Genomic DNA, 25,287 nt, shown 5'->3' with positions numbered 1-25,287 from the left:
CATGAAGATCCAGGAATGAGCAGAACATTCAAGATTATTAACTCCAGTGAACCCTGAAATGAGAAGCTATTACCTAGTTTACAATCTCTTTCTGAGATGGTAGCATGACTTTCCCTTATAAATCTTCCCTTCTCCTTTTGAATTTTCTTTTTTTCCCTTTTTGTCCCTTCAGGTTTTCCTCATTTAAGCAATTCCATTGTGACAGTAATTAAAACTGTTCTTGACAAAGATATTTCCTTGGTGGTCTTATTGATTGTAATTTGTCTTCATTCATATTTTTATACTTGCTACGATAGGATACTTTTAGGCAGAAGCAATAAAGTCATTAACATTACCACCTGGAGTTCCTGAAATATCCACTTGTGTCCCAGTTCAAAAACTCTTTGCCCTCTGGGGAAGGGGGATAAAGGAGGAACTTATTTTTTCTTATTTGTATTTTTAATGGGCTAGAAAACCCAGTGGATTTATTATAATTACAATGCATTTGGTGTTTCACAGAATTATGACTAATGCTACAAAGGACAAAGTTGATTTAAATTAGAGCTGTATGACTGGGTTTTGCATGCATTTCTGACCAGGAGTGCATGCAGGTACAGGGCCCCCACCAGAGCTGCTAATACTAAAACCCTTTAAATTCAAAGTTAATTTGACTGTGAGGAGGAATATTGGACTATAGTGTATCACATGGATTCCCTGAGCCTGGCTATGTGTTCTGAGTACGTGTGTTGCTGGCTATCATTACAGACAGATCTGCCAATGAAGTCAGAGCAGGATGCCAAACTAACAGCTAACACTGTCATTAACTTGAGCATTTGCTGTGATTTCTTCGTTGACAAACATGTTTGTTAGAACACATACCAGGCGGTGAAATCCTAGGAGGGAAGCAAGAACAAGAAAATTAAGACAGTTTGCTTGACATGCAAATTATCATCTCAATTCTAACCAGCTTCTGAAAAAGATAACAGTCTATAAAAAAGACACACATAAGTGAATACACAGAGGCTTCATTTTATTTTCAGGCAACTACCATTCCATTTTTTCACAGTATTTAAGGTAAACCCCTGCCTTTCCTAAGTATATTCTTCAGGATTCTCCTTTAAAAACACAGGAGATTTTCTCTCCATGGCTGCAAGTTTCTGTCTTATTCACCTTTTTTCTCTCGGGATGTAATTGAACCTGTAAGGCATACTTCTTATGGTACTGTAACCTGGTGTCATGGAAACTTTGGAGTTGGTCAAAAGAAAGTGATTCAGAGGCTGGCAAAGAATATTTTCTGAAAACAAAGGTTTTGAAATTTGGGACTTACATGAAGATGTAGAAACAAGTCTCTTTTAAGCAATGACCAGCACACACACAGGTTCATATACTGACATCTTCCCTCAGAGTTTTGCAGCGATGAAGACCTGGGCCAAATGCTATTAGCACTGTTAAAAGTGCTGCCATGAACTGAAATTTTGTATTATCTAACACTTAAGCAACCAGGACTATTCAGGGTTAACAAAACTTAGCCTAAAAAATATTTGTTTAGGGCTAAACTCGTCATTACTCAAAAAAAAAAAAAGTGTGGAAGTTGAATTTCTAAAATAAATCTATACCTTTTATGAAATGGAGCTGCAATAAAAATACCATACACGTATATAAAAGCTATTGTTTCACAAAGAAAGTGATTTGATTTGCATTAATACAATGGATGAGACTATGGCAGAAGAAAAGAGTCAGAAATCAATGGCTATGCTTTTCAACAAATTGAATCTTCCATAGCAGCACTTTTCATACATACGTATTAGGTGTAGAGACTTCCATATCAAGAAGCAAAACTGAACACAGAGAAGGAAAAATCCTATACCTTTGCACTATAATCTTGGTATTACATTGTTGCAATTGAATTTCACAAATAAAGCAACAAATATGTCCCTTTAAGAGTAAGAATAAGAAATACCAATTGCAAGTATGAAATTCATATGAAAGAAATATATTTTGTGATGAAAAAAGTCACTGAAAGTTAGTGTGTCAAAGATCGTTTTTCTGCAAGACTGATTTACACTGAATAAAATTTCCATTAAAGGCTTTTTCTAGCTAAAAAAAGCATTCTCATTTCTCTGTGTTCTGGAGGCAGCTGGACCTAACAACACAACTCAGAAATACATCTTAATGCAGGGTTTCAGCTGCTGAACCCAAGGCAACTTCGCAAAAAGCCTTTTACCAGTCTCACACTGAGGTAGTAGGGGATGTGGGAGACTCAGACTTTGGCAACGGCCTCATTTCCACCCATTTCCGCCACACTGAGCCTCTGAAATGGTACCTTAGCCTAATAGCTGAGGACCATCAGGTCAAAGTGGGATTGTGGTGATTTTCCTGGTTTTTACTGTAGCCTTCAAGCAGCAACAGCACCAGAGTCATCCCTGATTGCTGCCTGACCAGCCTGTGAGATACAGTATGATTCACCTCAACCCACTGATGCTCTGGTGACATGGAGAGGTCCTGGGAAAGGGAGAGGGACAGCAGCTGCGACCTCAAGCTTGCCTAATACATCTCCCAAGCTCTCTACAGTCATCGCTCAGCTGAAACAGAGAGGCCAAGATAAAACATTGTTGACATTTCTGTATTCGTAGTTTTAGAGAAGAAGAAGAAAGAAAGAAGATAAAAAAAACCCAAACAAAAAAAACCCCATGGGATCCTCCCTCATTTTCATTCAAAAGGATTAGTCAAGGGCAAAACCAAATTTTTGTTTTCTCACTTTGCCTTAAACAAAGGCTTTGCATTTAATAACTAAAAAATTGTAAATGGATGGAAAGCAAATCTGAACTGTTTGGTAGTGCTAAAAACAGGCTACTGGAGAGCTTATACTTACCCTTGTGGTTTTGGTTTTAAAAAAGCCTCATTTTGTTTGTGAGTGAAATGAGAAGGCCAGTTATTCAAACTGGTATTGCACAGGCCCTCTCATGAAAATGTGGCTAGTCCAACAGATGAGCAGAAGCTTACCTGATAATTATTGAGGAAGATCAGAGCCAGCCCTATCTGAACAAGTCTAGCACTCCTGGCTGGAGGTGAGGAGCACTCTGGGGAACTGGAAAGCATCCCTAGAGGTAAGAGCTCACTCTTACAACATTCAAATTGCTATCACTACCTGTGGCCACGATTTCTGGATCCCATCATTCCCTTAGTGATCTTGGTGTGAGTTTTAACTGTATCTCAGTGGAAGCAGTAGGCTTTATGTGATGCTTCTGGCAGTAGATATCACTTTGAAACTCCAGCTCACATTTGGATGCTTCCATTTACAGTGTCCTCTTCTTGGTGATGATTTGACCCGAGTCCACTGCAAGCAAGAAACTGTCACTGATGGGGTGTTTTTCACTTGGAACTCTTTGAAATAACTGTGGCATGCTATTGGAGCCACCCTGATGTCAGCATCTCTTTTGCTTTTGGCATTTTAAATGCCAAGGTGTAATTTTCACAGCCAGTGCTTATGACCAGGTGTGATTGATATAAAGTAACCATCAATCATCTGGCAGTACTCGCATATTAAGCACTGAAGTGGCTAAATGGAATTAACTCTCCAATGCTTAATTGTGGACATAACATTTATGCCTGCAGTTTGTTTACCTGCAAATTCTGTGCAAGAGGTAGATTCTGGGACTTAAAGATCTGGCATTCAGGTTTTTCTCTTTCCTAGTTTTTTCTTCTCTCGACTTGCATTTTTGCCTTTTCCTGTTCCTGCTCAGGAGTGTTTTTATAAAAGCAAAACTGGCTTTGCAATTTTTACTCAAGCTAGAAATTTCTGTGCAGTGTCCCATTTATTTGAGTAAATATTACTCACAGGTGCAAGGCTTTGCTGGTTTGGACTCCTTTTCAACAGAGGAGAAGGTACCAGCCAGCAGTAATCTTTTTACAGCACATGACAAGAACCAAGCACTGTCAGAAAGATTGCGTTTACTTTGGAATATGAAAAACAACAAAATGAAATGAATAGGCATGAGGCATCCATGAGACAACAGCAGGCAAATGTTGTGTTTTTTTCCCCTCTTTCAAAACACAAAAATGATGTCCAGGAGAAACAAAATCGTGGTGCCAAATGTTCTCTCAGGAAGCCATACTTGCCTGATGCTGTGGTCAGCATGAAGGGTGATCTGTTATTGTAATGGTCTATGTTTTTCACACTGATGTTTTATTATAAGCAGTCATATAAAAGAACAAAAACATCTGTAGAGAAATTGTTAATAAAATAAGGGGTTATCTCTTTACCTACACTGTTAAAATTATTCTCTTTTTCTAAAAAAGACACAGTAGTATGCTTTATAATTTTATCATAGATTGAATGTAAATATTTTCCTCAAATTGGCAGAGCTGCGTCACAGAGATATGCTCTGTAAGGTTACCTTGCTTGTTAGTAGTTTCACAGCTTCTTTTTAATTCCTTCTCTGCTGTGGCACCACACGCATCCTCTCTCATTTCTCTGGCATGCAAACCAGGTCCTTAGCTCTTAGGGATGGTCCCAGTCCTATGAAACCTGAACTGACTTTCTTGACCCTGTGTGCTGGCTTAAAGTCACTCTGATAATGTTACTGTGGAGAGTTTCTGTGAGAACAATGTAACCCTATCACTGCATTTGAAAGTAATAATATATGCCAAGAGAGGACTGCAACATGAAAGCTAAAGCGTACTTTATTTAATATACTTTCTCTAATTACTCTGCATGGCCAAAGCTCAGTTACAGATGCTGAAAAGTCTTGATTCGTTCCTGCAGTCCGTACACAAACAAAACTAACTGTTCACTGGTGAGGATAGAATTATTCAGTGCAAATAAATGTGCCGTGAGCAACTAATTCCAGTTTAAATGAATGAATAGCTTGCAAACTGATTCCCTGCTTTTCTTGAAGACATGCTGGCAAGTAAGGATTTGCCAGGCACAGCTGCCAGGCTGGCAGCAGCTCAGCCCCAGACCCCTTCCACCACCTACCAGCTCCGCCAAGTCAGCAGCACTGCTTCTCCTGGGGTCTGGTGGGATGATGTGAGAGCTGCAAACAGCAAACCGCTCTCATCATCAGGAACCTTCAGTGCTTGCAAGCGCAAAGCTTTCAGGTGTGGTAACCATGCCACACACTCAGGCCCAAGCTGAAGGGGCTGCCCTCTGTACATCATAGTGTGGCAACTTTCACCTCCACCCATGGAAAATATTCACAAATTGGCTCATCTTCTAAGCTGCTTCTCCTATGTTTGTGTGGGGAGGCAGGGAGGGAAGGGACAGCAGGCATATCACTGAGGAGGTGAAATTAATGAGAGCAAATTAGTCCCTGCAAACCTCTGCGCTGCCATGGGTAGACTACAGCCAAGTACTGCAGGCCAGTGCCTACCCCAGCACTAACCTGCCTTCCAGGTAATTAGAAACACTGTATCACCTTCTCTATTAACTTGTCAGTCCCCAGTATAATACTAAAAGAAGAAGCTTCCTACCATTTTAAAAAGAAAGAGTTTTTACCAGTTAATAAGGAATGTCTGATACATTCAGATTTTCTTTTCGATCACCTGTAACCTGTCCCAAAGTATAAGTAGCTGTTTACTTTCTTTGGAATTGATGCTGTCCATGACATTCCTATATTATATGGGATAATGGCTTCAGGTTGACTGTGTTGGAGGCAGAAGTGTTGCTGGGGACATTGGTGCAGGATGAATTTGTTTGTATTTTGTGTATGCTTGGAGCAATGGCTGAGAAATAAGCGATGAGTAACAAACCGCCTACTCAAGCCAGCCTCTCTGGATGTATCCACCTAAGTTTAAATAATGCAGTGTGGAAAAAAAAGAAAGTTATTCACCAAATACTGTTTCCAAGTGAGTTTCTCTGGTGTATCTGCTTTTTTACATACACTAAATCATTTGAGATTTGTTAGGCAGTATTATTTTTACTAAAATGATATTTTGCATTCCACAGCTTCCCGTTTCCTGTAAAGGAAAATAGTCTTAAAATATATAGCTAAGCCACAGTCAGACAGGAACAAGCTAATGCATAGACTGACTCCACCTGTATAAGTCAGAATTTTAAAAAATAACAGCAAACAAATAAAAAGTTGCAAAGGTGAAGTTTAAGCAGGCTTCTTAAACTTGGAAATTATATTCACTTCCAAGTGTCAGAAAGCACAAGCCCATACTCTGTGTAGGTTTCAAGCTCACTCCTCACTAGAGGTAGCCTTTTATTCCTTCCACAGGCTTCCTGACTCTGAAATAATTTCTCCTGGAAAAGTGGTGTCTGGGACAAGGGGGCAGGGCTGAGGGAAGCTGCGAATCACAGAGTACCAGATGGCTGCTCCAGGGAAGTAACATGCAGGGGTATAAGACTGACATGGTCGGGCCAGCTTTGAACAAACACTGCGAGTACCCTTGCTTCACCTCAGCTTTCACAGTGAGGTGGCTTTGCCTCTTCCACTGCTGCCACACATTTCTTACCTCCTCTGTGCATTGCCGGCTTTGTGTGGGCACAGGCAGGTAAGAAAGACTGAGAAAGACTTTTTAGCAGGGTGTGTAGTGACAGGACAAGGGGCAACAGTTTTAAACTAAAAGAAAGTAAGTTTGGGTATAAGGAAGAAAAATTTTACAATGAGGGAGGTGAGGCACTGGAACAGGTTGCCTAGAGAAGTTGTGGATGCCCCCTCCCTGGAAGTGTTCAAAATCAGGTTGGATGGGGCTTTGAGCAACCTGGTCTAGTGAAAGATGTCCCTACCCATCACAGGGGGTTGGACTAGATGATCTTTGAAAGTCCCTTCTAACCCAATCCTTTCTATGTTTCTATGACTCTGTGAAGGACAAAGGACGAAGGCCATTCTGACAGTGAAACAAGTGGAGATGGCTCTCACCATTCTGACTATGCTGGGAGGCCCCTACCTCCCAGCTGGATAGATGCTTAGTGCAAAAAAAAGTTAACAATCCTGCCTAAAATAAAAATCAAAGAAAATACTGCCACTGCAAGGCAATCTCTAATTCCCTGGAAAAGATATGGACAAAGCCACATCAACCATGGCAGCCAGGGATCATATTAGGAAGGCCAAAGCCCTGATAGAATTAAATCTGGCCAGGGATGTCAAGGGCAACAAGAAAAGATTCTATGGGTACACTGGTGATAAAAGGAAGACTAGGGAAAATGTAGGCCCTCTCCGGAAGGAAGCAGGAGACCTGGTTACCCAGGATATGGAGAAGCCTGAGGTACTCAACAAATTTTTTGTCTCAGTCTCCATCAGCAAAGGCTCCAACCACACCACCCAAGATGCAGAAGGTGAAGGTGAGGACTGAGAATGAAGAACCGCCCACTGTAGGAGAAGATCAGATTCAAGACCATCTAAAGAACCTGAAGGTGCACAAGTCCATGGGACCTGATGAGATGCATCCACAGGTCCTGAGGGAACTGGCAGATGAAGTGGTTAAGCCACTATCTATCATATTTGAGAAGTCAGGGCAGTCTGGTGAAGCTCCCACTGACTGGAAAGGGGAAATATAACCCCCATTTTTAAAAAGGGAAAAAAAGAAGACCCAAGGAACTACAGGCCAGTCAGTCTCACCTCTGTGCACAGCAAGATCATGGAGCGGATCCTCCTGGAAACTATGCTAGGGGACATGGAAAATAAGGATGTGATTAGTGACAGCCAGCATGGCTTCACTAAGGGCAAATCATGCCTGACAAATCTGGTGGCCTTCTACGACAGAGTTACAGCGTTGGTGGATAAGAGACGAGCAACTGATGTCATCTATCTGGACTTGTGCAAAGCATTTGACGCTGCCTCGCATGGCATCCTTGCCTCTAAATTGGAGAGATATGGATTTCACGGATGGACCATTCAGTGGATAAGGAATTGGCTGGGTGGTCTCACTCAAAGAGTTGCGGTCAGCAGCTCAATGTCCAAGTGCAGAACAGTTCCTCAGGTGTCGGTGTTGGGACTGGCGCTGTTTAACATCTTTGTTGGTGACATGGACAGTGGGATGGAGTGCACCCTCAGCAAGTTTGCCAACAACACCAAGCTGTGTGGTGTGGTCGACACGCTGGAGGGAAGGGATGTCATCCAGAGGGACCTGGATAGACTTGAGAGGTGGGCCTGTGCAAACCTCATGAAGTTCAACAAGGCCAAGTGCAAGGTTCTGCACATGGGTCGAGACAATCCCATGCACAAATACAGGCTGGGCAATGAGTGGATTGAGAGCAGCCCTGCAGAGAAGGACTTGGGGGTATTAGTGGATGAAATACTGACTATGAGCCAGCAATGTGCGCTTGCAGCCCAGAAAGCCAACCATATCCTGGGCTATGTCAAGAGAAGTGTGGCCAGCAGGTCGAGGGAGGTGATCCTCCCCATCTACTCTGCTCTCATGAGACCCCACCTGGAGTACTGTGTCCAGCTCTGGGGCCCCATAAGAAGAACATAGACCTGACTGAGCAGGTCCAGAGAAGGGCCTTGAAGATGATCAGGGGGCTGGAGCACCTCCCCTGTGAGGACAGGCTGAGAGAGTTGGGGTTGTTCAGCCTGGAGAAGAGAAGGCTCTGGGGAGACCTTATAGCAGCCTTCCAGTACTTAAAAGGGGCTACAGGAAAGATGGGGAGGGACTCTTTACCAGGGAGTGTAGTGATAGGATGAGGGGTAATGGTTTTAAACAGAAAGAGGATAGATTTAGATTAGATAAGGAAGAAATTCCTTACTGTGAAGGTGGTGAGACACTGGAACAGGTTGCCCAGAGAAGTTGTGGCTGCCCCCTCCCTGGAAGTGTTCAAGGCCAGGTTGGACGGGGCTTTGAGCAACCTGGTCTAGTGGAAGGTGTCCCTGCCCATGGCAGGGGGGTTGGAACTAGATGATCTTCAAGGTCCCTTCCAACCCAAACCATTCTGTGATTCTATGAACCCATGGAGGAACTAGGCTGCTAAAGTGGCAAATCCCTTGAAACTCCCTCCTTGCTGGAAGCCAGGCTGTGACTCCCAACACACTTGACAGAAGCTGGAGGATGCACATCAGGTAGTAGTGACATCTCCAAGTCTTTCTCTGCTACACTGGGAGCAGCATTGTTGTTGGTGAGTCACACAAATCCCTGGCTCCTGCAAACATACAGTTATTGCTGGCACATGAGCTGCAATTGAAAAATCACTTCTGATTTCTGCTGGTACTTGGATTTATTAATCTTGAATTGAAGGTCCTTAAACAGCTGGGACTGGAGTACCTCAGACATCTCCCTGTCTATGATAACTGAGCTCATCGGCACTGTGGTAGGTGCTGCTGGTAACCAGGAGGGTGGTATTTTCAGTGCTAGAGTGTAAGCAAGGAGAAGTCCCATTAGAGAACCTGAAAAGCTAGAAGAAAGAATAAAAACTCGAGAACAGGCATATCCTAGAGCATGGAAGTCTGGTTTTGTCTTGTGCCTTTGACTTTGCTGCGTCTTCTGCCTTCACTGATTACGGAATAAGCCTCTTGATTTTTCTGACATTTAGATGTTGTTTTCTTTATTTGCAGCTTCTTACACATGGTTTCCAGCTCTGAATTTGTCAAGCCAAGCATCTCAGAAATCTTTTTTAATGTCAGTTGCAATTTGTACTTTGCTGGCAATTCTCTTCTGGGTTTCCTTACTCACTGTTTTGCCCATGCCCCAGGATTACAAGAATCTGCAGTGTCCCAATTTTCCTTCTCTCAGATATTCATTTATGAGGGGTCTCCCTAGTTGGAATACACATTTTTCTCATAAAAACAAGATAAAAATGTATCATTATGTTTTCAGAAAGCAATGAATGCAACAAAAAAGCTTCCCTATGAATTGAACATACAGGCTGGTAGACCCCATGAGGTCTCCAAACCTTTCAGTGTGATGGTAGTTACCTCTATAACTGCTGCGCTGGGACTGCAGATTGCATGAGGGGTGAGGTGAATGACTGAATTCCCTAGGAACACGTGAAACCTAAAAAAACCTACAACTGTTTATCCAGTGTCATCCGAAGTCAATGGGGGCTCTGCAAAATCAGCTGGCTTTGGATCAGGCCCCTGCTCCCTTCCTGCTGGTTTGTAAGACACAAGAATGGCCAAGTGACTACACAAAACCCAACATTCATGGTGGTGGTCTACATACGAGAAGCAGAGCTACACACAGATAAGGATGCGTGTGTGAATGAACTGTTCTGCTATGGGAAGTTAGCTTAAACTGGCTTTTTTTAACAGAATTGAAACCAGAAGGTTTTTCCAACTTCAAATATTTATATGAACAGGAGTACTGTACTATATCAATCAAACACTTGTGGACTGAAGACATGTTGAAATCTACGTACCTGATCTCTCAGAGAGCTCTGTGAGCTGCTTGGAGCTAGTTTATATTAAAAAAAAACCCTAGCCCAAATGACAATACCAGAGCTTGTTAGTTCTCTGTTTACACTGTGTGAACTTAAGTTGCCAGCACGACAGGAGAGGATGTATATTTTAGATAACACAATCTGGTTTCTATCTTTTGTATTTTTAGATTTTAATCCTATCAGTCTCTTAGCCAAGCAACTGAGTATCAGGTTTAACTATTGTTGTATAGAGGGAAAAATCCCAGCTTATATTAAAAAAACAATAGGTTTGAGTATAAAGAAAGTTTAAAAAAGTTAAACCTAATAATTCTACTTAGAAACTGAGTCAAATTGCTCAAACTTCTCTTTCAGTTCATGAACCTTTCAGTGAAAAAATAAAAGGAAATAGATTTGCAGAATTTTTGGTTCTGTTGTGTGACTTTTTGTCCCTCATGAACAGAAATAGACTCTGAGAACTGCCTTCTACAGGCATTATTTCTCAGTGATTTCCATAACATTTCAAGTAAAACATCCACTTTTCCTCCGCCTACCCTGTAAACACCAATCTGAGAGTCAAGCCAGACCCTCTGCTCTTTCTGTGCATTCACAGAACCCGGCCCCATGCCCAGAGCAGCTCTAGGGGCTACAGGACCTTCTGGGAGCATCTGTGCTGCACGAATGGCCACCTTCATTTTCTACCTCACTTACTGCTGCCTCACCTCACTCTCCTGCTCTCTGAAATAGTATTTCAAGCTAATAAGTCTGGTCTAGTGAGAAAAAATCAGGGCCTTGGAAGATTTGTTAGTGGCAGACAAGGTAGCAGGGCAATGGTGCTGGAGTTGCAAACTCCAGTTTGGGGGTGGAATTTTTGCAAAGATCTGACTGTTCTTGGCAAGCAGCAGACAGAGGTCATGAAGTTAATTTGCTGTGGAAACCCCCTGGTACCATATGGCAGTAATTATGCCCTGAAACCCCTTGGCACCAAACATGAGGATAATAAGGAATCGACAAAGTACTGTCTTCAGTTGGGACAATCTTACATATTCCCAGGGAAAGGTGTATCACTACATGAAGCTAAGGCCACCTCTGCACCCTTGAAAGCCATCCTGCTGTCCCAGAAGAGTGAGCAGGTCCTCAGAATGACCTTACCCAGGTTGTGCCCAAGGTTCACGAGCTGGCTGTGGCCAGGTGGTTTGCCCGAGCCCTCCCTCACTGGTACTTCCGTATCCGTTGTGGTAACCACTGACTGTGCTGGGCAAGCAAGGATGATTTGGTTAAAGAAGGTTACTGTCACACTGTACGTGTAGGTCAGAATATTATGCAAGCTGATTTCCACCAAAGCAAGCAAAACCAGGACACAACAGGAGCCAGGTACCTGGTTAAAATAAATGGGAATTTTGTCTGAGTAAAGTTTGGAGATCAGGCCTTTAATACAAATCAATTCAAAAAAATTACGTTTGACTCAGCACTAGGCTAGCTATTTTAAAAGCTTTGAACAACACCTCTGATGTGTCTGACCTTGAAGAAATTTGTTATTTATGGTGCCATCAGCCAAAAAGGTTTGAATTCCTACCAAGGCTTTGCAGGGTGGTTTCCTAGGAAATTTATAGCAGTGGTAGCAAAAGCAATTCAGATAAGCAAATAAGTAGATCCAGACCTGGATTTTTCAGCGGATGTAAAATGTAGAGCCAGAGAAACAGCAGAAAAATTCTGTTTTACCTAAAGGATAGTACTTATTAGTAGATAATACATTATTAAAATATGCTTAATTTCTGAGGGACAATAGATAGCTCATAACTATAGTGTATAACAACCATAGCGGTTTTTACCGATGGGCTTCAACTTGCCAGGACAGACTACACCTGGGTGCTGTGTTGTCTCTCCCTCCGCCAGCACGTTCCTCAGGTAGGCTTCCTTCACTTCCTACAGCCACCCACACTCCTCCCCAGCTACACCACTCATCCCACTGCAGGGTTCAGGCTTCTCTGCTCCTGTTTCTCACCCCCACCTCACAGCTCTCTTAATAAAGTCCTTGATATAGCATCTTTCAGTCACTTAACAACACTTTCAAAACCGTGCATTAAACATACCTCTGTGTAAAGAAGAGCAAAGAAATATTTGGTGTTGGTTTCACCTCCAAAGCAATTTTGGAAAAACACTGGCAGGGTCCCCTTCACAGGTTTCTTTACCCATACTCATTACTAACAATGTATTTATTCCTGTTACGCCTGCACAAGTGTGTCAAACTTTGGTAATGCCTTAGAAACCACAGGAAGATTTCTGAAGGTTTGCTTGGCCCCTGTCTTCCTCCTTTTCCTCTTGCAGCCACCCCTGGTGCCCCACAAGCCCTGGCGCCCTCAGCACAACCACCGGCACTGCCTGATGGACAGATAGACAGTGCAGGAAACCCTGAGGGAGGCTGAAGTCATACCGATTCTGGGACTTCTGGACACTTCAGATAACCTCACCACAAGTCCGAGCTGACTTTTTCTTCGGTGATGGCAATGCTGTCCCCATTGCCTGGCTGTTTTCAGCCCTGTAACTTAATCTGCGGGGTGATTTACGATCTTTGCTCTATTCAGCATGAGGAGCACTACTGATAAAAGACAGGGGGAAGGGTCTTTTAAAGAGATAGATGATTACAGCCCTGTGACAAAAGTCTGAAGACGCTTGAGGACTTCTCTTGAGAACAAATGGGTATCAAATGTGATCCTAGGAACACACTGACCTACTCATTTCAAAATACTCTGTCACAGAAAATAACTACATGATGCTTTTCCTCGTACAACACTGTAAATACTTCATGTTCATGTTTCCATAGTTTCATATTTTGCTGTAACTGCATATACTTATACCTCCTTAGCAATAATAAATACAGTACTTGTCGCATGCACATCTACAGGGCCTCAAAGCATTATCCAAGACTGACATTTTGGTTGATCTTCAAAATCCTCTAGGTACAGGGTCTGCCTGTGGCATCCTTTAGTTTAATATGTCAAATGTAAGGTAAGAGGAGGCAGAGGCACTGGATGGAAACTGTAACCACAAATATCTGGGTGCCCCATTCCCCTTTCAGCATTTAAACACCTCTTGAAGTCTAGGCACTGCTACTTCACCTCTCTGCAAAACCCGAACACGGAAGCACGCCTGCAGTGGGGCAGTGTGTGAGGCTCGGAGAGGGCTATCTCCTTGGGAGGCTCAGCTCATGCCCTATAACGGGAGAAAAGGGGCTCCTCTTCAGTATTCTTAATTTTTTTAATGCCAGCTTTTGTGCACGTTGCTCCCAGTGGGTGCCATGGCCGCTCCCCCAACTGCAGCAGGGCCCAAGGGCCAGCACATCCCTGACGCTGTGCTCAGGGAGGTGCCCAAAGCCAGCCTGGACATATCTGAGTGCAGGTATGCCCAAGGCATGGGATGGAGAAAGGCAGGAGAAATGCCCAAGACACAGGCAGGTTGAAATCCAGAAACAGAAGGGGGTTAGAAGAGGAGGAAAGCAAGATGGATGAATCATTAAATGAACAGCAGCACACTGTCTCTCTTTTCATATTCCACTTACAAAAGGATGTGATTTTCTGATGAGAGATCATGGGACAGATGAGAGGCTAGCCAACAAGTGACTTACGTAATAAGCTTACACTAAAGGATGTGATGCCAAAACACCCTGTAACAAGGATACTGGAGAACAGTTTTAATAACATATTCCAAACTTCCTGAGGTTGTTTATACCTTACTTCAGACTGATGAAAAGCTTTTTATTACATGTGGACTGGTGTGAAATACCTCTTAGCTAGTGCTGAAAGATCTGGGGGTAGAAAACAACTGATACTTTCTCAGCTAAGGACAGAAGAATTGCTTATGTATCTCAAGAAAAAAGTCACATAATTACAAGATTTGGGGTTTATTCCAAAGCCTTTCCTTCTATAAATTAACATCTCAAACAGGAGATTAGCTGTTATCTTTAGAGTAATTTTATGGTATAGATGTTATTCTGCAGCTTTTTCTTTCGCAGACTTTACAAGGGCTCTGGGGATCAATGAAGAGCTGTGAAACATCACATGAAAATCATTAGTCTGACCAGAAAGAGGGCCAGATTCACTTCTGCACCCCAGATGTATGTTCATGCAAACCCTACTGACAATGGCACAAAGCTCAAGAGTTACAACCATGAATCAGACCCAAAGTCATTACAGATTGAAACTAGTTACTAATGAATGGCTTGTTTGGTGAGCCATATGAAAAAAGATGGTGTTTTCAGTACAGATCCTAGAAGACAGATGTCCACATTTCAGAAATTACTTCCAAACTGGCACTACTTGGCACTCGCCAAAGAGAGAAAAAAAGATTTAAAAGAACACTCTTCATCAAAAAACATATTTGTGTCTGAACTATATTTATCCACTATGGCCTGTGAGGTTTTGAAAGAAAGAATCGGTTCTGCAGTTGTGTTGTGATTGTGGCAGTCTCTAGACCTCTGAAATACTGTAATGCATCTCACCTGAATTGATAAAAGTCAAAAAAGCACACATATTTCTAGTTCATCTTCTTCTATCAGCTGTTGCACCCCTTTACCCAAACATCTCCTTCACTTGTTTCCAGCTCTTCTGATTTACTGAAATCCCCCAAAGTTGCCAGGTGGGGACCCTAGTACAAAGGATTTAAAATGTCCCTGAATGCCCAGGCTTCTTAAACACCTTTTATGTTCCTTTGCATAGCTCACAGACTGGAGAAGTCTCCATACCCGAAGGCAAACCCCACAGAGCCTCAGGCTCAGCACATATTCAGGGTGAAGGAAACCCCAATTCTGCCCTGCTTTTCTCTGTACAAGGAGATTCATACCTCCATCCCTTCCCCAGGAGACTCTCTCAGCCTTGCAAACTGTTGCATAGTACCAAAAGACTTCTGCAGTTTCTCTCCTTGATGTGGTCTCACTTTGCACATTACATTTGAACATGAATTGCTCCAGAGGGAGCATTACAGTGCAGTGATTAGGGCACCCAGGTGGGAGCCAGGACACCCAGGACCATCAGCACTAATAAATATTTAATCTTTGAATGCAAAGTGTAACAGCTTCAGCGAGAGAGACTCTGCACCTGCCAGCCCTGCTCAACCCAGTGCCTGCTCAACCAGGACTGCAGGAAAACAAGGCTTCAAGCAGATGGTGGAGTTGAACTTGGATCTCCCAAACCATAAGCATGTGCTTTAGTCAATCTGCACATTCAGCCCAATTAGTGAATAGTGCCAGATCCACCAAAGCCACATTTTTCTCACACTAAACGATTGATCAAAACAAAAGAAAACATCTCACCCAGGCTCACCAGTTAGTCTTGCTGCTGATCAGGACCCCACAGGCAGTGCCAGTGTTTCACAACAGTCGCTTTCTTCAGCTGTCAGTGTGCATCCTTTACACACCAGCAGGAAATAAAGTACGAAACTGGAGACAGGAAATTATTTAGTGACGGAAATTGGCAAAGACAGGTGTAATCCTCAAGCTACTTTTAACTCATTTTAAGAAATAAGCAGGTATCATTTTGACAGCATGCCTTTAGCCAACAAAGGTAGAGATTCCCATGGTAAGCTGTGGTCTTCCTAGGGGACCCAGTCCTCCTTCTGTTGGTAAATAGAGAGTGCCAGCTTTATCACAGCTGGGATGGAAGTTTTTGTGAAATCAGTCTAGAAAAGTACATTTTAAATTCAGCTTTCAGTGGTATTTAATGTTATGGTTAAATGATGGCCATGGTGTGATACAAATTGAAGGAAGTCTATTACTGTCTGCCCTTGATTTCACAGCTGCTGTATAAACACCAGCTTTGTCTCTGATATTGCCCTTTCCTTACCTACAGCAGCTCCTTTGCTGCAAACTTTGAACCAGGTTTAACTCATTTGGTTCATTTAATCTCTAGCACCTTCCCTATCTGTGAACTTGTCTCTGCTCTTTTCTCATTAGCCTAAAATACACAACTTTTCTTCTTAGTTCTCCATTCCTCATTAATTTATTTTCCAAGAAGCAAAAAGTGAAAATAACTATGCATCTAAAACCCCAGGAAGTATGAAATTTAAACCAGGGAGGTGATTTGTGTCATGGGAAGAGTTTGAGGTCACACACCCCTACTGCTCCTCGTTGCGACTAAGAGCCCTGCAGCCTCCTTGACAGCTTCCACGCACACAGACAGGGTAGGAAAAAAAAAGGACAAACACCACTTCTCTCCAGCTGTGTCTTCACATACACAGAGAAATCCTGCTAGGAAATGACAGGGAGCAGCTAAAGGAAATGGACTTCAGAGATATGAAATCCTCATCACTGCCTCCCTAGGAATGGATGAGATAAAAGAGGAAATGTCAAATCCAAACCAGACCCTGCACGTACACCTGCGACTGTGTACCCACAGCCATCTGAACCTGCAGAAGACAAAAAGCAGATGAACAACTCAACTTGGTAAGGGAATATATGTTATTACATGCTAATAACTGCATGTAAGCCAGAGTATAAACCTGGCCTTTGTAAAAATAAGGGAGATAAATAGAAGTTAATCATGGTTTTCTTGCAGTGCTGCTTTATGGATGTGAATACTTGAGATTGAAGGCAGTGCCTGCATCTCCTATTGAGTATAGCCCTTGAACTTTCTTTCAGTTTTATTCAAATTACTGCTAATTATTAAAGCTCATCCAGGCAAATTCTAGCACTGTTTAGCAACAGCTTCTAGGATTCTAATTTTTAAAGAGTTACTAGCAAATTGAAAAAGACAAGAGGAAAGAATTTTTTTTCCTGCCAAAGCAAGAAACTGTGCACATAATACTATTTAATCAGCTGAATGCTGGTGGTTTTCCCAGAGAATAAAGTTCTGGAGAAAGAGCCCTAAAATCTTCTGTGGACTTCTGCGCTAGCAGGAGTGTTGGACTGGCTGTCTCAGATTGCTTTGCCATGTCTTTGCAATGGATGGTGAAGTCCCAGCTGCTGGAGTCACAGCTTCTTCACTTTCATTTGTACACAGTGCATTGTTAGCTCTCATCATTGCAGAGAAACATCATCGTGTGAAGCAAGCATAACTTGAAAGTTCACCAAGTGCAACTGAAAGAACCCCGCATGTTTTGCCTTGGTTTTAAAATCATACCTTGGAGGATCAGCCTATGACTTTTTGTTACTGAGTACAGCAATGCTTCAGGTTTTTTACTGAGCACCATCATCTTTTGCCCCCTAGACATCTATCAGGGCTAATAAAGTCAGCCAGCAAGAAGCATATTGCACACTATGTAACCAAGACAGATTTTGAGTCAAAACCCTTCCACATCAATAGGAATATTTGCAGACTTGTACCAGAAGATGAATAGGGATGAAACAGCATGTGAGGACATTTTGGATAACTCTTTGATAATATGTTGGAAGCAGAACCGGGAATGGACTTTCATTTACAAAGGATTGAAGACTCATGAATTCAGGATCTGGAGATGGTATTGGGGGACTGGTGCATATTATCCATTTATTGTTTTGATAATACTGTTTCTCTGTTTTTTCTTTCTCTTCTCCAGTGGGCAGCTCTTGCATCAAAATACTTATTTTTTAAAGAGACAACCTAGCTGGACAGTCACTCACATGTATGTCCCCTCAAAATCTGTAGGTTTTAAACCCAGGACCGAACTGTGATTCAAAGTATTGAAATGAGCATGGAGCAAGCTACCACAGTGAGCACCGAGTATCTGTGTCCTCCAAAGCAATGTTCAGGCAAATGAGTCACAGCACCTGCAGGAAGGGAAGAAGGAGTCAAACTCATTTTCCAAAGTACTGACCACTGATATATCATGGGGACAATGTGGCCTTAAGGGAGAGGAAGGACAAAAAGGGCAATGGTATTGCTAGTTTGTGACTTCCATAATGATATGTTTGCAGAATTAAGAGGGAGGGAAGCAAGAAAGGCAAGTATTTATCAGTTGCCACTTTCTGGTTGTTGCACACTAAAGGACCTTTCTGCCAATTTCTTTGCAAAAAGAGCTCAGTATGCTGAAGGCTAAGATGGGGAGGTTATATTGGGACAGAACACATTGGTGACAGGGCACAGACAAGTCCAGCCACTGCACAGACAGTCCCTGCCCCTCCTGTTCCCCTAGGACCCTCTTATTACCTAACATCCTTTGCTTTCATTACTCCACCCAAAACAATAATTCATTTTCATGCAAAGTTTTCTCCGCAGAGGGAAACTCTGAGCAGATGGCCCTTTTGAGCAGATGTATAGCTGTACATCTACGTATTTAGCAGAATTTATTCTACAGGATTACTGACAACTAAGGTTGCATGCAAAGGTTGATAAGTTGAAATTGTATGTCTAGATTCAAGACAAAATTTCAACAAACCCTTTTGATGTAGTCATGTTAACTTAATGAAAAGTTCGAAAGATGTATAACTTCTGCAGTAAACTAATACTCTTTTGTTTTGAGGTATTAGTACTTGTGTTCAACCTTTGAGCACTTCCAATCTCAGAGCTACTAAAGCCAGAAGAATTCAGATGGTTAGCAAAAATAGTATGTCTTCAAGATGTGCCTTCTCCACTAAAAAGATTTGATCTCAGCCTAGGCTGTGGGTCACGTGAGATAGATAATGATTGATTTTCCATTGGTACTGTTAAAATGTTTTATATAAACAGGGTTTTATTTGACTAAAATAAACGTCTTCTCATCTTGTTTTTTCCAGATTCATAAAAAACTGAAAAACTTCAAAATGTTCTCCAAACTTTCTGGTAGGTATTTTAATGAAATAACAAAATAAGAAAAATGTTTATTTTCATTTCATGAAAGATGCAGAAGATACATTACAATGTACCAGATGACCAATATTTGGAGTCCTTGACCATTCAAAGAGAAAAGAAGGTACAGTTATGCATATATAAATATAAACAATCCAATCTCATGACATCACATCAAAGAATATTGTAAATCCTAATTTCTCAGTATTTTAGCTGCTGCAAGGCTACTTGATGTAAAACTAGCTAAAAAGAAGAATGGGTGGTTTGGGGAGTTGACAGGAGGATCAGCTGTCAGCTGTTCAAATCCAGCCCAGGTTGCTAACAGAAATAATGACAGTAATGGAACTACCATGGCTATTACCTTCTGGCAGCTGTTTGTCTTAAGTAAAATGAGCCAGTGGACTATTAGTATATTTTTAGGGTACCCATCCCTCCAGTTTCTAGACAGTGCCGTAAAAGCCCTCAGACCACTCCCTAGAAGAGAGGTGTCAATGTACAAAATTCAGCGAGTGTCTTGAGTGATGGTAAGCACACCTAGAAGTAAGAAACTTCAAGCCAGAACCACAAAATCCTCTGAGCCCTGAAAGAGCCTCCTTCAGTACAGGGCTGGGACAAAGTGCCTGCTTTAACGGTTTTCTGAAGTCCTCCTGGTGATTTCTTCAAGACTAAATTCTTAATTGTCCCTCCAGGTGGTCCAGGAGTGTCACACTTTTGGACTTACTGGTCTGGGCCAGACCCTTGCTCAATGCTCCTGTGTGAATGAGAACAGAGGTGCTTTTTCCTGAACAACAGTGACAGGATTTGGTCCTTGCTAGGACTGTAGGGTGTGTTATATGATGAAATTTATCCTGTCCTAGTGCTTAAATGGTCCCTTTCCTTCTCCCACCACATACAACTGTACAGGGGTCCTTCTACATCCCTCACCAACAGCTGATCCGGTTCCACCTCCTGTTGTTGGAGGGGTCTCCTGGGCCAGAGCTACTGTTCCCCTACCCCCCAACACCAGTCAGACAGGTCTCAGCAGTAGGGCTAGCAGTACGCATGTGGCTGGGGGACCTCAGCAGGAGCCTGGGGGCAGCATGATGGACAAGATGCTGAGACAAGACACATAGTGTTGGAGGGAGGAGACAGGGAGGGAGGTTTGCCATGAGCTACATCACCACTGTTCTGTAGATATGTAAGAAAACTCTTCCTGTCTGCTGACTTAGCACTATCACAAGGCCCCTGCTCAGTCTTTGGTGGAGGAGAAAATGACCTGAGCAGCGTCGTGACAAAATTCAGCGCTGGTGCAGCAGAACCCTCCTAGCTAAGATGATCTCAAGATTAACATGAGGCAGGTTCACAGACAGAGGTGATGTCTTTTATGAGCCCTGCCCACGTGGCTGGCAAAACTCAGGCAGCACCAGCAGTGTCTCTGACCAGCATGAAGTTGCAGAGCCATGGTGGGGCTCAGACCCCCCTTCATATTGCTCCTGGGATATAAAGGTGAGTGTCTCATGGGCAGGCAGCGGGCAGGAGGGCAGGCAGGCATGTGCCTGCACACAAGCACTGCTGTGTTCTCGCTCACGTGTGTGAGCCCTTGCGTCAGCGATGCTCTCGGGAAAGGAGACTCTCACCGGCTCCCAAAGCCAACTGCCACAGGGCAGAGCAGGGGAACAAAATACATCTTTCACGCCCAGGAAGGCACAGCCAGTCCCCTGCCCACAGCCTGAGCAGCAACCCGGCATGGGCAGCTCTCGCATCCCGATCCTCTGCAGGCATTTTTTTTTGGAAGCTGCCAGGATAAGGAATCCTGATAACTACTTCCCTAGAGTTGCAAGGCAACTTCTAACAGCTGTTCCTATGAAAGGTCCTTGTAGCAGTGCAGTCAGTCTCAGCACAATATGTCATAACACACGGGATGGGAAGGGTGGTCCTTTTCGGGAGGGAGGAGGTAGAAGTGGATTTCAACAGCGGAAAAAACCCTAAAGCTTGCTTTCTACATTCTCTGTAGTGAACATGGCATTTTCAGGAGAAAATTTGAATACCAAAATATTCGAGCCAAAAAATAAAGTTTTAATTTTTGGCAGCTCAGGACAGGTTTGGGCTGCTCAGTTTTTGACAGTAAAGCAACATATATTCGCACCATTTTTTTTCTTCTTCTTTTACAGAATGCTGACATTTTCAAATGCATTTTCTCTCAAAATGCAGTTTCTCTTGAACATATTCAACAACGCTTTTTCACGGTATTTAATTCTGAGGGTTTCTCACTGCCAGGGGAACAGCCGACGATCCAGGGAGGAGCTGTTGGAAACACGTTAGCTATGCAGACTCTCGGGAGTGGCTTGGAGCAGCGCTGGACCCCTTCGACCCTGGCCTTTGGCAGCGACTGGTGTCGTCTGAGTCCGAAGCGAGGCAGGGATGCGGCAGAGCTCCCATCCCGCATTTCAGGGGGAAAAGATGAAAAGAGTGGGTGGGAGGAAAAAGAGCCAAGTCAAATGCATCTTTGAACAAGTCGTGCAGTCTTAGCAAGACAGAAGAAAAAAGCAGAATGTGCAATGCCCCAGCATCGTCTCACCACTTGTGCCAATCCTTGCAGTCAGGGAGAGCAACTCCCAACCAGTCCGCAGCTATAACAGAGCATGGACAGTCCCCTGTACTTGCAGCCAAAGGCAGCAGCCTGAACCTCTGTTGCTACGTTATGTCATAGCTGTGATTGGTATAGAGGGTCCTCTGTCCATTCCTGCTTTTGCATACATAAAAGCCAAGCGCAGGCAGATCCGAAGCACTGGTGGGGTCAGCAGCGGCACCCATCCTGCTCTGCTCAGAGCAATATCCCTGGGTCATCCAATGGGGAGGCACAGCTCAGAAAAGCATGAGACAGTCTTGGGACAGAGAGGGAAAATACTCACATTTAACTAAATTCACCCATGTTTTCTTACTGGGTAGAAATGTTATACCATTTTTTTTGGCTGTAGACATCTTTCCTCTTTCAGGCCTGTCCACCTCCACTAACTTCCAGCCAGAGGAACTCCCATTTCATACACAGCACATCAGAGTATTGTACACACATAACAAAAACTGCCAAAGGCAGCACCAGAAACTATACTGAAAGTGATTGAAATATGTTGATGAAATCCTACTCCCCTGCTCATCCAGCCGATCAGACTAGAAATGATGACTAATGGGTTTCTGAGTTCCTCTGAGCAAACAGGGTGGAAATATAAGTCTTGGTTTGGTGCATGCCCAGAGTGTTGAACTAATAACACTTGTCTCACATGTAAGCAGCTGCAAAACCTGATATTTACACAAGGATTCACAGAGATGAGAAAAGACTGCTTTTTTTTTCTAGATGACAGGCTTTGGTTCAAATGGGAATTAATTCGGGAAAACCCTCTGGTCTGTGTCATACAGCATGCCAGGCTAAATGATGACAGTATACTCTTTTTTATAATTGAAGACTGGCTTTAAAGCACTGACATTGTTCCCACATCAATATAGCAGCATTTTTACCTACCAAAACACCCATCATTTTGCACGTCAAACAGATTGTGAGCAAAACAAAACTCTACCTTTGAAAACAATCAATCAATGAGCTCACAAATGCACTTAGAATAAATTCAAATACACCCAGATACACTTGCTGGTAGGAGCCTCTCTTTTGCAGAGCTGTTGCTGGTAACGCACACATGCTTGGCTTACCTTTGACAAGGTGGCTCCAATTTCAAAGCCTGGAGCTGCCTTTAAATAAGAATTTCTGAGACTCAGGCATCAGCTGGCACATGCTACTGCTGGCAACACAATGGATGTTGTCTCAGCCACCCAGAACTAATATGCAGATGTCTTTTATGAGGCCAGTTAGTAGAGCTGGAAAACACAGCCCAGTTTCTAGATACCCAAGCCCTACCTCAAGTCCTGACATCAGTTACTTCTCATTTTTTTCAGTTGTTTCAGCTGGGCTAATAAATCCCATCTCCCTTCTTACAAAGGTTGCATCACTTTTATCAAGAAATGATAAAGAAGGTGATGCTCCTGCTGGCGGAGTGCAGCAGTGCTAATGGCAGGGTGGATACTGCAACGTCTGATATGTCAGATTCCTGCAAGATTAGGAATAGTTTACAAAGTTTGGGGGTCTGGCTATGTACATTAGACTGGTCCCAACTCTTTTTTTTTCTTTTGAATACCATGAAGGCATGTGAATCTGGCCCTCAGCTCAGGAGTGCTTCTGGGTCCTCATCTAACATCAGCACAACACTAAAGCAACAAAAGAATGAATGCAGAGGAGACAGACACAGTCTCATCTGAGTTTGGGATATCTAAGGTCTCGCTCCTCACCGTATATAAAATACTTTATTCTAAATCCCTCCCTCTCTCCACTAGGGGTAAGTTTTTTGAGGCAAAAGGCAGAGTATCTGTCAACATCATCAGGGATAGCATGGCAGCTGCCAGTGAAGTTTCCAGCTTTGCAGAATTTGGGCTGTATGCTGTAACACAAAATGGATAACTGTGGCCCAGAAAAATCCCAAGCAACTTCCCTGATGCTGTTTCAGTTTTCCCTTTGGTAAGAGTAGACTTCAATACATGTTTCATTCTTAAAAAGGAGTGTCTACCACAGGTCTCATCCTCTGGAAAACTATGGTTATCATAACAGGCTCAAAGTTCTTCAAACAAAATATTTGGAGCTGATGAATACCGTATGTATTCTTTTACCTTTATTGCTGTTAAGGCTCCAGCTGCTCTGCCTCTGCAGTGGCAGCACACCTGTGCTGCTGTGGAAAAACAAACAAACAAACAAACAAAAAAATCAACACACACACCCCCCCAAAAAACAGAAAAGGGATGAGGAAAAGAACTATTTAACAGATTTTTGTCTAATGCCTCCATCTTGTGGCCAACTTGAAAAACAAAAGTTTGGCTCTTTATTTCAGTAAAGGGATTAACAAATGTAAGGAAACATTGGAATTTTTAAAGGTGCCCCAAATCCTTACCTCCAGTTATATGGATGGGGATGAATTGGCGTTGGAAGTTAAATGAGATTTCCCTTTGAGAGGCACTGAACATCAGTGCTGGCAGAGGAAAGGGCTGGTGACTCCTCCAGCACCCACTGTGTTTCAGTCTCATGTGAGCTGGCTGTGCCAAGGGGTGCAGGACAGAGATGGAGCCAGGTGGACAAGCCCACAAGTGCTGAGCCCAACCCTTTGCCTTGCTGTAGGTCAGACTCTCACGGCTTATGGACTCTGCTTCAGCTACTGGCTTCATGGGCCAGCCCAGGTCCATGAAGTGACTTTCCCTCTTCTTTTTTTTTTTGAGCATATGAAAGGCTTTCCTTTGCTTTCCTCTGATCTTTCTCAAGAATTATGCCAGCACACAGCTCCTGTACCACATAACCTCTAAGATGGGGATGAGGTGATGGGACACGGCATCTTGCTGAGACAGTTGCAAGGGCACCATGCCTCAGGTTCCCAGAGCCACCAGGAGAATCTCAGGGTGGCTGAATGACTTGCTTCTGGATGATGAATCTGCTGCTCCCCTTTTGCACCACCTCATAGCAATCCAGAAGCTTAGCCAAATGTCTGTTTACCTGCATAAACTGAAGTCTCCTGCATAGGGCCCACATGGAAAGCCATTCCCTACATTTCCCTTCCTGTGCTGGCCAGGAACTTACCTGTCTCTACTGCTCCAGGCACAGTGTCACTCTACCCACAGCTCCTCTCTCCTAGGCAGACTGCCTCTGCTGTGTGCCAGTGTGCTCCCTCCATACTTTTCCAGCCAAATACTTGCAGAGGCCTTGAAACAGGGAGCAAGGTGATGAGCTGAACTCCCACCAGCCACCCAGACTGTGGTTATCAGTGGAGTGAGGCATTAGGCCTTTGCCAAATGAATCTACTTTAGTGAGAGGGCAAGACACTCACTGTTCATGGTCCCCAACATGGACACACATGATCACAGGCACACACGACCGTACCCTACACACAGGAGATTGCATTCCTGCTCTGCAAAGGGGACGAAGAGGATGGAGAAATGAATCTGAGCTCTGTATCCAGTTGCAGGCTCTTGCATAAAGAGGGATTTTGGTACCGCCACCCTTTACCATGCACAAGCAGGAATAATGAGTCCATCAGTCCTTATGTCTCACACAGCTGCTGAACTTCCAGGAGCAGGTGCATTGCCAAACAGATCAGATGTAAAGACACAGGCGCTGCCATGACTCTTTCCCAAACCCCCGGGGTTGCAGGAAGTGTTGGATGTCCATGCAGTGTTGTAGGATAAAGACTCCTCTTTGGCAAGGGCACAAAGGAG

This window comes from Strix aluco, chromosome 4, assembly GCF_031877795.1.
Source record: "Strix aluco isolate bStrAlu1 chromosome 4, bStrAlu1.hap1, whole genome shotgun sequence".
Taxonomy (NCBI): domain Eukaryota; kingdom Metazoa; phylum Chordata; class Aves; order Strigiformes; family Strigidae; genus Strix; species Strix aluco.
This window is presented reverse-complemented; position numbering follows the sequence as displayed.